Below are 12,939 nucleotides of genomic sequence, written 5' to 3'. Positions count from 1 at the left end.
TATATATATATATATATATATATATATATATATATATATATATATATATGTGTGTATATATATATATATATATATATATGTGTGTATATATATATATGTGTGTGTATATATATATGTGTGTGTATAAATATATATATATATATATATATATATATATATATATATATATATATATATATATATATATATATATATATATATATATGTGTGTGTGTGTGTGTGTGTATATATATATATATATTGTCACGTTCGGTAAGGAAAACTGAAGTGAGGGCTCAATTGTAGAGTGCAGGTGGAATTTATTGACAAAAATGAATAAAAACACAAAACAAAACACAAAAGGGGGGAAATCTAACTAGAAATACAAAATACACTAGGAAAAGAACATTTAAAACCACTGGGAAAACAGGAGAAAAAAAAGACAAAGATCTGACACCAGATTACAAACACGAGGAGACTATAAAGGGTGAATAATCAGGAGGGAACAGGTGGGGTTAATTAAAGGGTAACTAAACCCCTGCTCAGAGCTTAACTCCACCCACTGGCAAATTTTGAAAAATGCTGGAAAAGTGGGCAGAGCCCAGCGGAGACAAAGGGGACGAACTGAGGGCGGAGCTGAGCGGAGGGGGTGCACTTGAGACCCGCAGTGACGGATTGATTGACAGCTGTCAGACTCGCGAGTCGCAGAGATGGAGAATGATTGGAGTGACGCCAGCTTTGCAAAAGAGCGGTCATTTCTCCTACCTTCACCTGAAGTGGAGGAGGGTGGATTGTCTGTAGACACAGGGCCAGAGCCTTATCAATGCGAGCCGCTGGCTCAAACTGCGTTAACTCCTGATGCAGACGATGCTAGTGAAGCAGCCGCACAAGAGAACTGACCTAATCTATCTGCGTCCGCGGCAACCACTTGCGTGTCAGGGTTTGAAAGCGCGTCTCATGTATGAAAACTGTACACATGACGGGCGGCAATAATATCGCAAGAAAAGCTTGACGTGTACTGACAACTGCATTATTTAACCGTATTTCCTTCACTACAATGTTAAAGCAAGTGTCAAGTCAGTTTCATTCATAATGTTTCTACCTCATGTAACATGAGAGTTCATACTGGAGTGAAGCCGTTCTCATCATGTGATTAGGGGAAACATTTCTGAGGGCGTGGTGAGCTCGTGCCAGGGGTGTGGATAATGAGCCGTTGGAGGTACCATCCTACGTCACGATGTACCACAACGTCCAATAGGAAAATTCAACTGCAGTAGCCACCGTTCAACCTTAAGAGGGCAGCACTTTTGGCGGTTTTACACCATATTTTATAGAATTAAAACACTTTATACTCAAATGTCAAAACATTTACTCGAATCAATGAACAGCATTAATAAAGCCCCAGTATTACAGATCATTAACTAAAAAAAGTTGGTTTAGGGTTTAGTTACCCTTTAAATAATAATTAGATAACAAGAAAGGTGGGGTCCAGACAGAAGACAAGAGCACATGGCCCAGATACAAACCAAAACACCACATGTGCGAAACAAGACAGGACAGACATGTGACATATATATACAAACACACACAGCTCCGTGAGCAAGGGAGCTGCTGGCAGTGCAGGAAGCCAGGAAGAATCTGTTCCCTTGGCCTTGACAAGGGAGCTTGGCTCGTTCACGATGGATAGGGATGTGTAGCCCCTCCCATTCCTCAACATCAGGAGTAGCCTCCTGGCCGAGCTCTGGGGCTGTAACAGAGTCATGGGCTGAATCCAAAATCGCCCCCTATACCCTTAAATAGTGTATTATTTGAGGGGACAGCCATTTGTAGTAGAGTCCGAAACCATAGTGGACGTTATTGAGTGCAATCATTCAATCCTACATTGCACTGCAATAACGAGTGTACAGCCTATGTACAAACAGTGGCTGTCTGAATTCACTCTCTTTTTTTCTTCATTCTCTCCTTCAAGGGAACTGTATTAGTGGACTAATGTAGGAAATTAGGAAATAGTGAATGATTCAGCCTTGGTCTAGCTCTTGGGTAGGAGCGGACTCCAGTGCAGATTAATGGGCTGGAGTGGGCTCGTGACTGAGTTCTAGGGTTGGAGTGGGCTCGTGACTGAGCTCTGGGGCTGGAGTGGGCTCATGACTGAGCTCTGGGGCTGGAGTGGGCTCGTGACTGAGCTCTGGGGCTGGAGTGGGCTCATGACTGAGCTCTGGGGCCTGAGCGGGCTCGTGACTGATCTCTGGGGTTGGAGAGGGCTCGTGACTGAGCTCTGGGGCTGGAGTGGGCTCGTGACTGAGCTCTGGGGCTGGAGTGGGCTCGTGACTGAGCTCTGGGGCTGGAGTGGGCTCGTGACTGAGCTCTGGGGCTGGAGTGGGCTCGTGGCTGAGCTCTGGGGCTGGAGCGGGCTCGTGACTGAGGTCTGGGGCTGGAGCGGCTCGTGACTGAGCTCTGGGGCTGGAGCGGCCCGTGACTGAGCTCTGGGGCTGGAGCAGGCTCGTGACTGAGCTCTGGGGCTGACGTGTGCTCATGACTGAGCCCTGGGGCTGGAGCGGTCTCGTCACTGAGCTCTGGGGCTGGAGCGGCTCGTGACTGAGCTCTAGGCCTGGAGTGTGCACGTGACTGAGCTCTAGGGCTGGAGCAGCTCGTGACTGAGCTCTGGGGCTGGAGCGGCCGGTGACTGAGCTCTGGGGCTGGAGTGGGCTTGTACCTGAGCTCTGGGGCTGGAGCAGCTCGTGACTGAGCTCTGGGGCTGGAGCAGCTCGTGACTGAGCTCTGGGGCTGGAGAAGCCTTGTGACTGAGCTCTGGGGCTGGAGCGGCTCATGACTGAGCTCTGGGGCTGGAGTGGGCTCGTGACTGAGCTCTGGGGCTGGAGCAGGCTCGTGATTGAGTTCTGGGGCTGGAGTGGGTTCGTACCTGAGCTCTGGGGCTGGAGCGGTTTTGTCACTGAGCTCTGGGGCTGGAGCAGGCTCGTGACTGAGCTCTGGGGTTGGAGCGGGCTCGTAACTGAGCTCTGGGGTTGGAGTGTGCTGGTGACTGAGCTCTAGGGCTGGAGCGGGCTCGTAACTGAGCTCTGGGGCTGAAGTGTGCTTGTACCTGAGCTCTGGGGCAGGAGCAGGCTCGTACCTGAGCTCTGGGGCTGGAGCAGGCTCGTACCGGAGCTCTGGGGCTGTAGCAGGCTCGTGACTGAGCTCTGAGGTTGGATTGTACTAGTGACTGAGCTATGGGGCTGGAGCAGCTTGTGACTGAGCTCTAGGGCTGGAGCAGGCTTGTGACTGAGCTCTGGGGCTGGAGCGGCTTATGACTGAGCTCTGGGGCTGAAGTGTGCTCGTACCTGAGCTCTGGGGCTGAAGTGTGCTGTTACCTGAGCTCTGGGGCTGGAGAAGCCTTGTGACTGAGCTCTGGGGCTGGAGCGGCTCATGACTGAGCTCTGGGGCTGGAGTGGGCTCGTGATTGAGCTCTGGGGCTGGAGTGGGTTCGTACCTGAGCTCTGGGGCTGGAACAGGCTTGTGACTGAGCTCTGGGGCTGGAGCGGCTTGTGACTGAGCTCTGGGGCTGATGTGTGCTTGTACCTGAGCTCAGTCACACCATTTCTGGAATGGTCCTCAAATGGTTCAGGTCATACTTAGAAGGGAGAGGTTATTATGTGAGTATAGGTGACCATAAGTCTGAGTGGACATCCATGACATGCGGAGTCCCACAAGGGTCAATTCTTGCACCACTCCTATTCAACCTGTACATGCTGCCACTGAGCCAAATAATGAAAAATAACAAAATGGCTTACCACAGCTATGCTGACGACACCCAGATCTACTTAGCCCTATCACCTAATGACTACAGCCCCATTGACTCTCTATGTAAATGCATTGATGAAGTTAACAGTTGGATGTGCCAAAACTTTCTTCAGTTAAACAAAGACAAAACTGAAATTACTACATTTGGAAACAAAGATGAAATTCTCAAGGTGAATGCATATCTTGAGGCTAAAGGCCTGAAATCAAAAAATCAAGTCAGGAATCTTGGTGTGATTTTGGAGTCAGACCTGAGTTTCAATAGTCATGTCAAAGCAATAACTAAATCCGCTTACTATCATCTCAAAAATATATCAAGAATTAGATGCTTTGTTTCCAGGCAAGACTTAGAGAAACTCGTTCATGCTTTTATCACCAGCAGGGTGGATTATTGTAATGGTCTTCTCACCGGCCTTCCCAAAAAGACCATTAGACAGCTGCAGCTCATACAGAACGCTGCTGCCAGGATCCTGAGCCGAACCAGAAAATATGACCATATCACACCAGTCCTCAGATCTTTACACTGGCTTCCAGTTACATTTAGGATCGATTTTAAAGTGCTATTACTTGTATATAAATCACTCAATGACCTAGGACCTCAATACATTGCAGATATGCTGATTAAATACAAACCCAACAGATCACTCAGATCATCAGGATCAAGTCAATTAGAAATACCAAGGGTTCACTCAAAGCAAGGAGAGTCTGCTTTTAGCTATTATGCCAGCCGTAGCTGGAACCAGCTTCCTGAACAGATCAGATGTGCTCCAACAGTAGCCACTTTCAAATCCAGACTCAAAACACATCTGTTCAGCTGTGCATTTACTGAATGAGCACTGTGCCACTGTACGTGCTTTGTCCGAACTGCTTGCATTTTAATTTATATGCTTAAATTTAACCCTGTTTTTATTTTTATTTTTAATTATACTCTTTATTTTTATCTTTCAATATTTTCTTTATTTTTTATTTCTTTAAATTCCTATTATAACTGTAATATTTTTATTTCATTTCTGTGTAAAGCACTTTGAATTGCCACTGTGTATGAAATGTGCTATACAAATAAACTTGCCTTGCCTTGCCTTGAGCTCTGGGGCTGGAGTGACTCGTGACTGAGCTCCGGGGCTGGAGTGGGCTCGTACCTGAGCTCTGGGGCTGGAGCGGCTCGTGACTGAGCTCTGGGGCCGGAGTGGGCTCATGACTGAGCTCTGGTTCTGAAGTGGCCTCGTGACTGAGCTCTGGGGCTGGAGTGGGCTCGTGACTGAGCTCTGGGGCTGGAGTGTGCTCATGACTGAGCTCTGGGGCTGGAGTGGGCTTGTGACTGAGCTCTGGGGCTGGAATTTGCTCGTGACTGAGCTCTTGGGCTGGAGCGGGCTCATGGCTGAGCTCCGGGGCTGGAGCGGGCTCATGGCTGAGCTCCGGGGCTGGAGCGGGCTTGTGACTGAGCTCCGGGGCTGGAGCGGCTCATACCTGAGCTCTGCGGCTGGAGTGGGCTCATGGGCTGGAAAGGACTGTAGAGCAGACTCAGGACTGTGCTCAGGGATTGAATGTGTGTGTGGCCCAGTTATATAGGGAAATGACCACCTCTTCGATCACAGCAGACAGGAAGAGGCGACTCTTGTTCAGCTTCCTCTTAAACGGGCTCTGGAATTTCTGTCACTAGAACAGCCTTGAGCATGCTCCAGCTAACCAGAGGGTAATACAAGCAGGAACTCCACAACATATTGCTCCAGCGGCCATCCACTCTGTTGGAGGGAGTTGATCTTCAGCCTGTCTTCTTTCAGCCAAAGCCATAGCATCTGGGGTCCTGTATTCTGTCACAGTTGGTGGCTGTAATGAACCATATAAAAAGTAAATAAAGGACAACGAACTGACTGAAACTGAGGGCTTAAGTACAATGAGCAAACAAAGGAGCTAACGTGTTAATTAATGAGGTAACAGGTGACTGGGATGAATTAATGAAAAACAGGTAACTAGGGCCCTGTCCACACAAACTGGAATTTTCAAAACCAAAGCTTTTTCTATGTGGTTCGGCCATTCGTTCACATGCAAAAACAGTATCTATTCACTAGGGTTGGGTATCGTTTGGGTTTTTTTCGATTCCGGTGCCAAACCGATACTTTTAAAATGGTTCCGGTGCCTAAACGGTTCCTGAACCGATACTTTTTTTCTTTTAAAAAGGCCACAAAACGAGGCGGATGACATTAAATGGCTTTTTATTTATTTATTTATTTATTTAAATTGAACCATTTATTAAAAGTTTAATGTATACTTAAATGTATGAATATAAATAAATACAAAACACAATTTACTTATTTACAAATTATAATTGACTTATTTACAAATTCACAGTAAAACCTAAGCCACCTAACCCAACTACAACAGGACTAATATAACTCTAAATAACTGTTACAGTAATAACAGCAGTCGTCTGTGTTCTTGGTCTGCTACTAACCAGCTTCAAGCTTCAGCTTTATATCATATTTTATGATCATATTCTCTGGCTAAATATTTTAGAACGCACCGCCTTAATGTTTCCATGGCGACACGTCATGCTTCTCACATGACACACAGCAGCCGCAATAGCGCTGACAGCTCAGCTGTATTGGGTTTATTTCGTTTTTTCTTTTTATTCTAAATATTCACAAACTTCTTAACTGTGTCACGAACTATCTGATGTTCAAATGTGTGAGTGAATGTGTGTTAGTTGATCTATAAAGCGCAATGGGCGGCGCCATGTTAGTTTGCGCCTCAGAATCGGATCTGTCGGATTTACAACACTTGAGTGCATTCTCGTCTCACGAAATACATGAAAGTAAGTGACCAGTGAACTGGAAGAAGAATAGAGTAAACTATATAGTTACTATATAATGTGCATGTATCTGATGTGAATAAAACACGTAACGTTAGTCAAATTATAACCGTCTGAAAGGATTGTCATAGCCGCTTTCATAGACATCAGGGTGTGTTTTTTGCTAGTAGCCTACTTATGAGCATTTAAATGTCTGAAACCTGAAATAAACATGATATGGTTGAAAACACTGAATAGTTGTCATGAGTTGTGATGTGACCAGCGCTGAGCGTCTGTCTCTGGCTCAGCCAAAGCGCGAAAGCATGTTTGAATTTTGGCACCGAAATGAGGAACCGAAATCTGCGTTCTGATTCGGTCCGGTACATACCGGTTATATTGCACCGGGTTTCGGTACCCAACCCTACTAGTCACTGAAACCAAACTTTTTTGAAAATCCTGCCAGGGTGAAGATTGTTAGAAACTCTGGTCGTGGTGTTGTCGTGTGTACAGTGAAACCGGAGATTTTTGTTACATCAAAACTGGAACTGGTAATGACCTTTTTTCCAGGCTTCTGATTGGCCCACACGACTCTACGGTTAAGGTTATATTGCAACCTGTTGGTTTGGCATGCTCTAGAGAAAAAAAATCTAAGTTTATAAAAATACCTGTGTGGACTAGGTCTAGGTCAAAGGAAAACAGCAACTGAACACAATGAAGACTAATTCAAAACAGAACATAACCCTGACAATATATAAACACATATTGTCACAGAGTCAGCCACTCCATCACAGCCACAATCATCACCTACTCACCAAGACCCGCCCCCTTGTTCACAATCACCAGAATACTGACTCGCTGCACCTGCACCTCATCAGAGACTCACACTATATATTCACCTGGTCACCATTCACTCATTGTCTGGTCTCATCTCAGTATACATTGTTACTACAGACTCTTTACCTTTCAACCTACATGTGATCATCCCGTCTCATCTCCTGTCTTCCATCTGTCAACCTGGTTACCGATCTGCAAGATACAACACTCTTAGTCTTCACCTGCTAAGTCACCGTTATCATTTCGCAAGTCACCATCTACTTCCAATGCCTAGTGATGGGCAGACCGAGGCTTCGTGAAGCACTGAAGCAGTTGAAGCAAATGTGCCATATTGTTTCGAAGCTTCGAATCAATCTGACACCAGTCTCTACGGCGCCATCTAGTGGTCATTTGCATGTGATGATCTGAAATACCATGACAATGATCCATGTAAAAAAAATTGTTTTTAACATCTGTCTGACAACTACATGATCTTGGTTTTGTAACCTGTAGCCTCGTCATTGTAAAGTACTATATATATATTGTTTGTTATACAAAATGAACATTAATAAAAATAAATAAAGCCACAATGTGTCACATTTGTCACAAAACATTTTTATTCAAAAATATGAATTGCTCTGCTGTTGAAGGACTCAGCCGACTTCTTTTTTTACATATAATTTCTCCAGCCTTTGAAAAAATCCTCTCACAAGGGACACTTGTTGCTGGAATGCACAAATATTTTTGGATGATGTAAATACATGGATGATGTATTGTTGCAGAAGGCTAGCTGCCTATCACAATACACACATCTCACTTTATTTGGTGCTTCCAAATGGAAATGCTCCCACACCACAGATGTACGGCATCTCTTGCGTGCAGCCTCCATTTTTATATATTCTATTAATATATCTATCTATATATCACCTATGAATCTATATCTATATAATTCTATATATCTAACTTATGCTGTGCTATCTATCTGTCACTATATAACTTAGCCTATATGAAGGTGTCACTATATCTATCCTAACTATATTTCCCTGTCTATACCTATCAGTCAATATATCTAATTTAAATCTAGCCTAAATATAACTAACCAAAGCGCACTATAAATCTCACTGCTATCACAAAATCACTGCTATCACAAAATCACTCTCCTCTCACAAAAACCCACGAGGTGAAGATGAATTTACTTCACTTTTAAACTGTGGGGAATTAGTTTCATACAGATGTGTGACTGTGTGGTTTGTTCCCTCCCCCTTTAATCAACGCAGTTTCGACAGGCGCCACCTGATGAAACACTTTGAAGCTTCATTTAGCCATAGTCACGTGACATGGGTGTTTCGAATCACAGTTCGGAGCAGTGTTTCAAAACATCTGCGCTTCGGGATCTCGGCAAAGCCCCGAAACGTCTGTTTCGCGTCTGCCATCCCTACCAATGCCTTGTTCACGCTGTTACAACCACACTCTAAACTTTAATAAAGTTCACTATTACTTACCTACGTGTCTGTGCCCTTCTGTTCCATGACACATATATTATATAAACACAATCATTTATGTTAATTAATTGAATTGATAGTTTTGACAGCACTAGAAAAAATATATCAGGGGCAAAAAAATAAATAAAAAAATTAAAAAAAAACTTTTGTAGCTCAGCACAAGAATATTTGGCACTAGTAGACACAAAACAAGGAAGGCAAACTAACACAACCTCTATGTGTTATGTTGACCAGACAACTGAGAACTGAAAAAGACTTAAATACAAAGCAAATGAGGGATATAGTGATGAACACCTGTGCTGTGAGTTACCATGACAAGTAAAGAGTGATGGGAAAACTGAACAAAGTAACAGTAAAAGATAGGGATGCACCGAATCCAGATTTTTGGGGTTCGGCCGAATACCGAATACACTGGTTAAGATTCGGCCGAATCCGAAACCGAATCCTTCTCCCATCCTCAGTCCATTATCACAGTAAACACATTAACGAAGTAAACAACGTCCACAGCAGTGTAGGGATGCTATTGACCATTTAACTGTTAAATGCTCATTCATACTTAACGTTATCCGACGAACACCTAACGTTACAAACACTAACGTTAAAATCTCAACAGCGAACTTGGCATTAGTGTAAATGATTCTTTGATTAGAGCTTTTATGTGTTGTTTATCTACAGGCATGCTAAACATGGTTCTGTGTGTGATTTGGCTAACTTACTAGTTAAAGCCAGTGCTTAGTGTTCGTTTTGGGTTAGTTCTTGCGACAGATATTTGGCTATAATCGTTCTAAAAATACAAAAGTAACAGTGCCATTCAGTAGCGATCACTATAGATCCGCAGTCTTTACTCTTGAGGACTGAACAGGTTCTGCTCGATCATCTTCACTCAAATGTTCTGGGTCTGATTCGGGCTCATATTGTTTTATTGACGCCGTTGTTTCTAATACTGACCAAAGCACAGCCTCCGGTAAAGGTAAGGGGCGTGACGTTTCCAACAAACGTGCACTAGGCGGTTAGCGAATCACAACACACTGGGCCAGCTAACCAATCTGAGCCCATAGCGTATTTTTGAGGGACTGGCTTCATACAACCCGGAAAGCATCAGACCGTTTTACAAGGAGGGACAGAGCAGTGTAGAATAAAGGTCAAATATATGAAAAATAAGGCAATTTTTTTTTTAAACGAAGCATGAACACATGTTACAGTGCACCCCACAAACACAGTCAAGCCTTCAAAAGAATGTGTTTTACCACCACTTTAATAGTGTGTGTAAAGGACTACTATTTTCTGAAGTTAGGTGGAGTGCCAGTCCACTACGGAACTCTGGTAAGAAGTGTGACAGGAGACAGAAGATCGTTTGACTGGTTTATATTTCGTCAGGATGACCATTTACATGTCAAACATACAGCCATTAGTAAACAGAAGTGATAAAATGTGGTTTAGTCTGCAATAAACAAATAAAATATATATCAGAATCTGTCTGCATACAGTAACATAAACATTTACCTCAGTATACATCATCTATACACGTTAATATTGTCTACAGCACGTTAAATTGAGCTAAACATATACACATGCATTACACTGTGCATCACTCGCCTCAAACACATTAAATCACGATATGAACAGAGTAATAACGATCAGATATACTGTCACGACATGAAAGGGTTAATATATCGCGACATAACAGATAAATACAAAGATTTCAGCTTGTGTCTGTAACCCAGGCGATCATCTAGGCAGTGCCACATCAGACCTAGAGCTGGCTCCTGAGGGTCGGAATGATTCTTTTGCAGCCATAGTTCTATACTCTGTGCTTTCGCATTTGCGGGTAACTGCTCAACAACGGAGGGGGCGTTGCTGGCCCACTGCCGTATTTCAAACCCCCCAGAGGCGAGAAAGGATCTCATCTTGTTGACTAACTGCCTGGCTTGTTCCACAGTGGGGAGGCTCTGTAAGCAGTTGTCCACATAGAAGCTCTTTTCTATGGACTGTCTCACTCCTTCATCACTGGCCTGCTGGTCTCTGACGTGCTTCTGCAGCGCAAAGGTCGCACAGCATGGGCTGCAGGTTGTTCCGAAGGGCAAGACTTCCCACTGATAGACCTCAGGCTGATCTCCTTTCCGCATGTTTCGCCAAATGAACCTCAGAAGAGGTTTGTCCTCTGGCAGGAGTCTCACTTGATGAAACATTGCACGTATGTCGCCGCTGATAGCAACTGGATACTGTCGGAATCGAATCAGGACTCCTAGTAATGAAGCACCAAGGCAAGGGCCAGGAAGGAGCTGCTGGTTGAGGGAGAGACCTTGATGGACAAAGGAACAGTTGAAAACAAGTCTGTCTTTACCATTGTGGTGGACAAGATGATGTGGAATGAACCACGTTTCCTTATCTACATGTAGAACCTCTAGCGGGACCTTGACTACATATCCTGCATCTAAGAGCTTCTGGATCTCAGCCTCATAAACCTTAGCTTTCCCTGGATCTCTGCTCAAGCGTTTCTCCGTGCCCCTGAGATTGGGTAAAACTGAATCCCTGGTACCCTTCAATTGTGGTGCATTTGGTGTGCGTATGAGGGGGGTAGCATAACGCCAGATTCCATCCACTTCCACTCGCTGAGTTCTGTTCTCCAGTAGCTCCATGGCTATTTGGTCCTGCCGGGAACGCACTACCAGCTTCTCGTTGCGGTAAGGAAGGATGTCCAACTGCCACAACTGTTCGACCTGTTGGAGAATAGGATCTCGCACTGATGAAAGGGAAGTAAGCAAACATTGCTGAGGTGACACTTGGTGCGGAAGAAGCCCGTCTGGTCCCTGCAGAACCCAACCGAGCTGCGTATGTACAGCTGCTGGGCCGCCATCTGGGCCTAATCTGATGGGCTCCTTTGCAGTGATTAGGCTTGGGTAATCGGATCCAATTAAGAGAAGGGGCTGAATCTTACTGAATGATGGAAGAGGAATATCCTTTAGGTGACTGTAGCTCCGCTGAAGCCTCTTGGTAGGGTACGTCTGTTCAGTCAAGGTCAGGAGAGGTGCAGAGAATACACCAGCCAGGTTGTACCTCTCTTTCGGTCTGGACTGGGGTGAGAGCTGAAAGTGGACTGACTGTCCCTCCAACTGGGTAACATCATGGCGGATGGTGCGAAGGGCCATAACCTCCCTTTTGCCCTTTAGTCCTAGCTGCTGGACCGCCGCGGGGAGAATAATGCTGCGCTGTGCACCGTCATCAAGAATAGCATAGGTTGGTATAGACTTTTCGCCTTTCCACAGCAGCACGGGGGTAACCTTGAGGAAAACACGTCCTGTATGGCTAGGTGGCGTCACGTAGATGCGGTCACTTGATGTTGTCACTAGCATGATGCTCGGGCCTTGTTGTGCTATGCGGTGCAGAACCCTGAGATGTACGTCCCCACATTCCCCACATGGTTTCTTCAAAGTACACTCGTTACAATTGTGGCTGGTGCGTCCGCATTTCCAGCATCTCTTACCTTCCTTTATCCACTTGACAAGTCGCTCAGGTGGGCATTCAACAATCTCACTGCACTGAGAGAGGTAGTGCTCTTCGCTGTGACAGAATAAACACAGGCGCTTGGTTCTCTTGAGTGGTTGCTGGTGTGGAAGAATCTCGGTAATGACAGGGTGTACGTCTTTAACCTCCTTGGGCTGATTACTACCATGATAAACAGAGATGTCCCGGGTGTGCGGCTTAATAATAGATGGACGCTCCCTACGTGGCGCTGGAGCCTTCTCAGTGTGGTAGCGTTGAGCCATCTTCGATGAAAGCCGTTGGGCCTCGGCCTTGACCTTCAGCCACTCCGCAAGGTCATGCAAATTATATGGATTAAGACTGTCTGTACTCAGTCTTCCCCGTAACTGGAGGTGCTCTATGAAACCATCCCTGTAGTGTTTAGGGAGTTTACTAAGCAGCCTGTCAACATGACCAGTACAGGTAAGCTCTCTTCCTTGTGGTCCCTCCAGAGATGTAAGCATACCCACCAGAAGATCAACGTTTAGAGCAAAGTTCTGGAATGCTTTCGAATCTCCAGCTCTGATATCTGGTGAGTTC

At 45.1% G+C, this 12,939-nt stretch overlaps 1 protein-coding gene across 1 annotated transcript in view; it reads left to right on the top strand.

The window, feature by feature from the left end:
- Positions 1-12,939, top strand: part of LOC307125807 (UDP-glucuronosyltransferase 2A3-like) — a 36,355-nt gene that overhangs the window by 1,401 nt on the left and 22,015 nt on the right. The window lies entirely within an intron of this gene.

This window comes from Gobio gobio (assembly GCF_949357685.1).
Source record: "Gobio gobio genome assembly, chromosome: 4".
NCBI classification, from domain to species: Eukaryota; Metazoa; Chordata; class Actinopteri; order Cypriniformes; family Gobionidae; genus Gobio; species Gobio gobio.
Note: the sequence above shows the minus strand (reverse complement) of the source record. Positions and strands in the feature narration are given on the sequence as shown.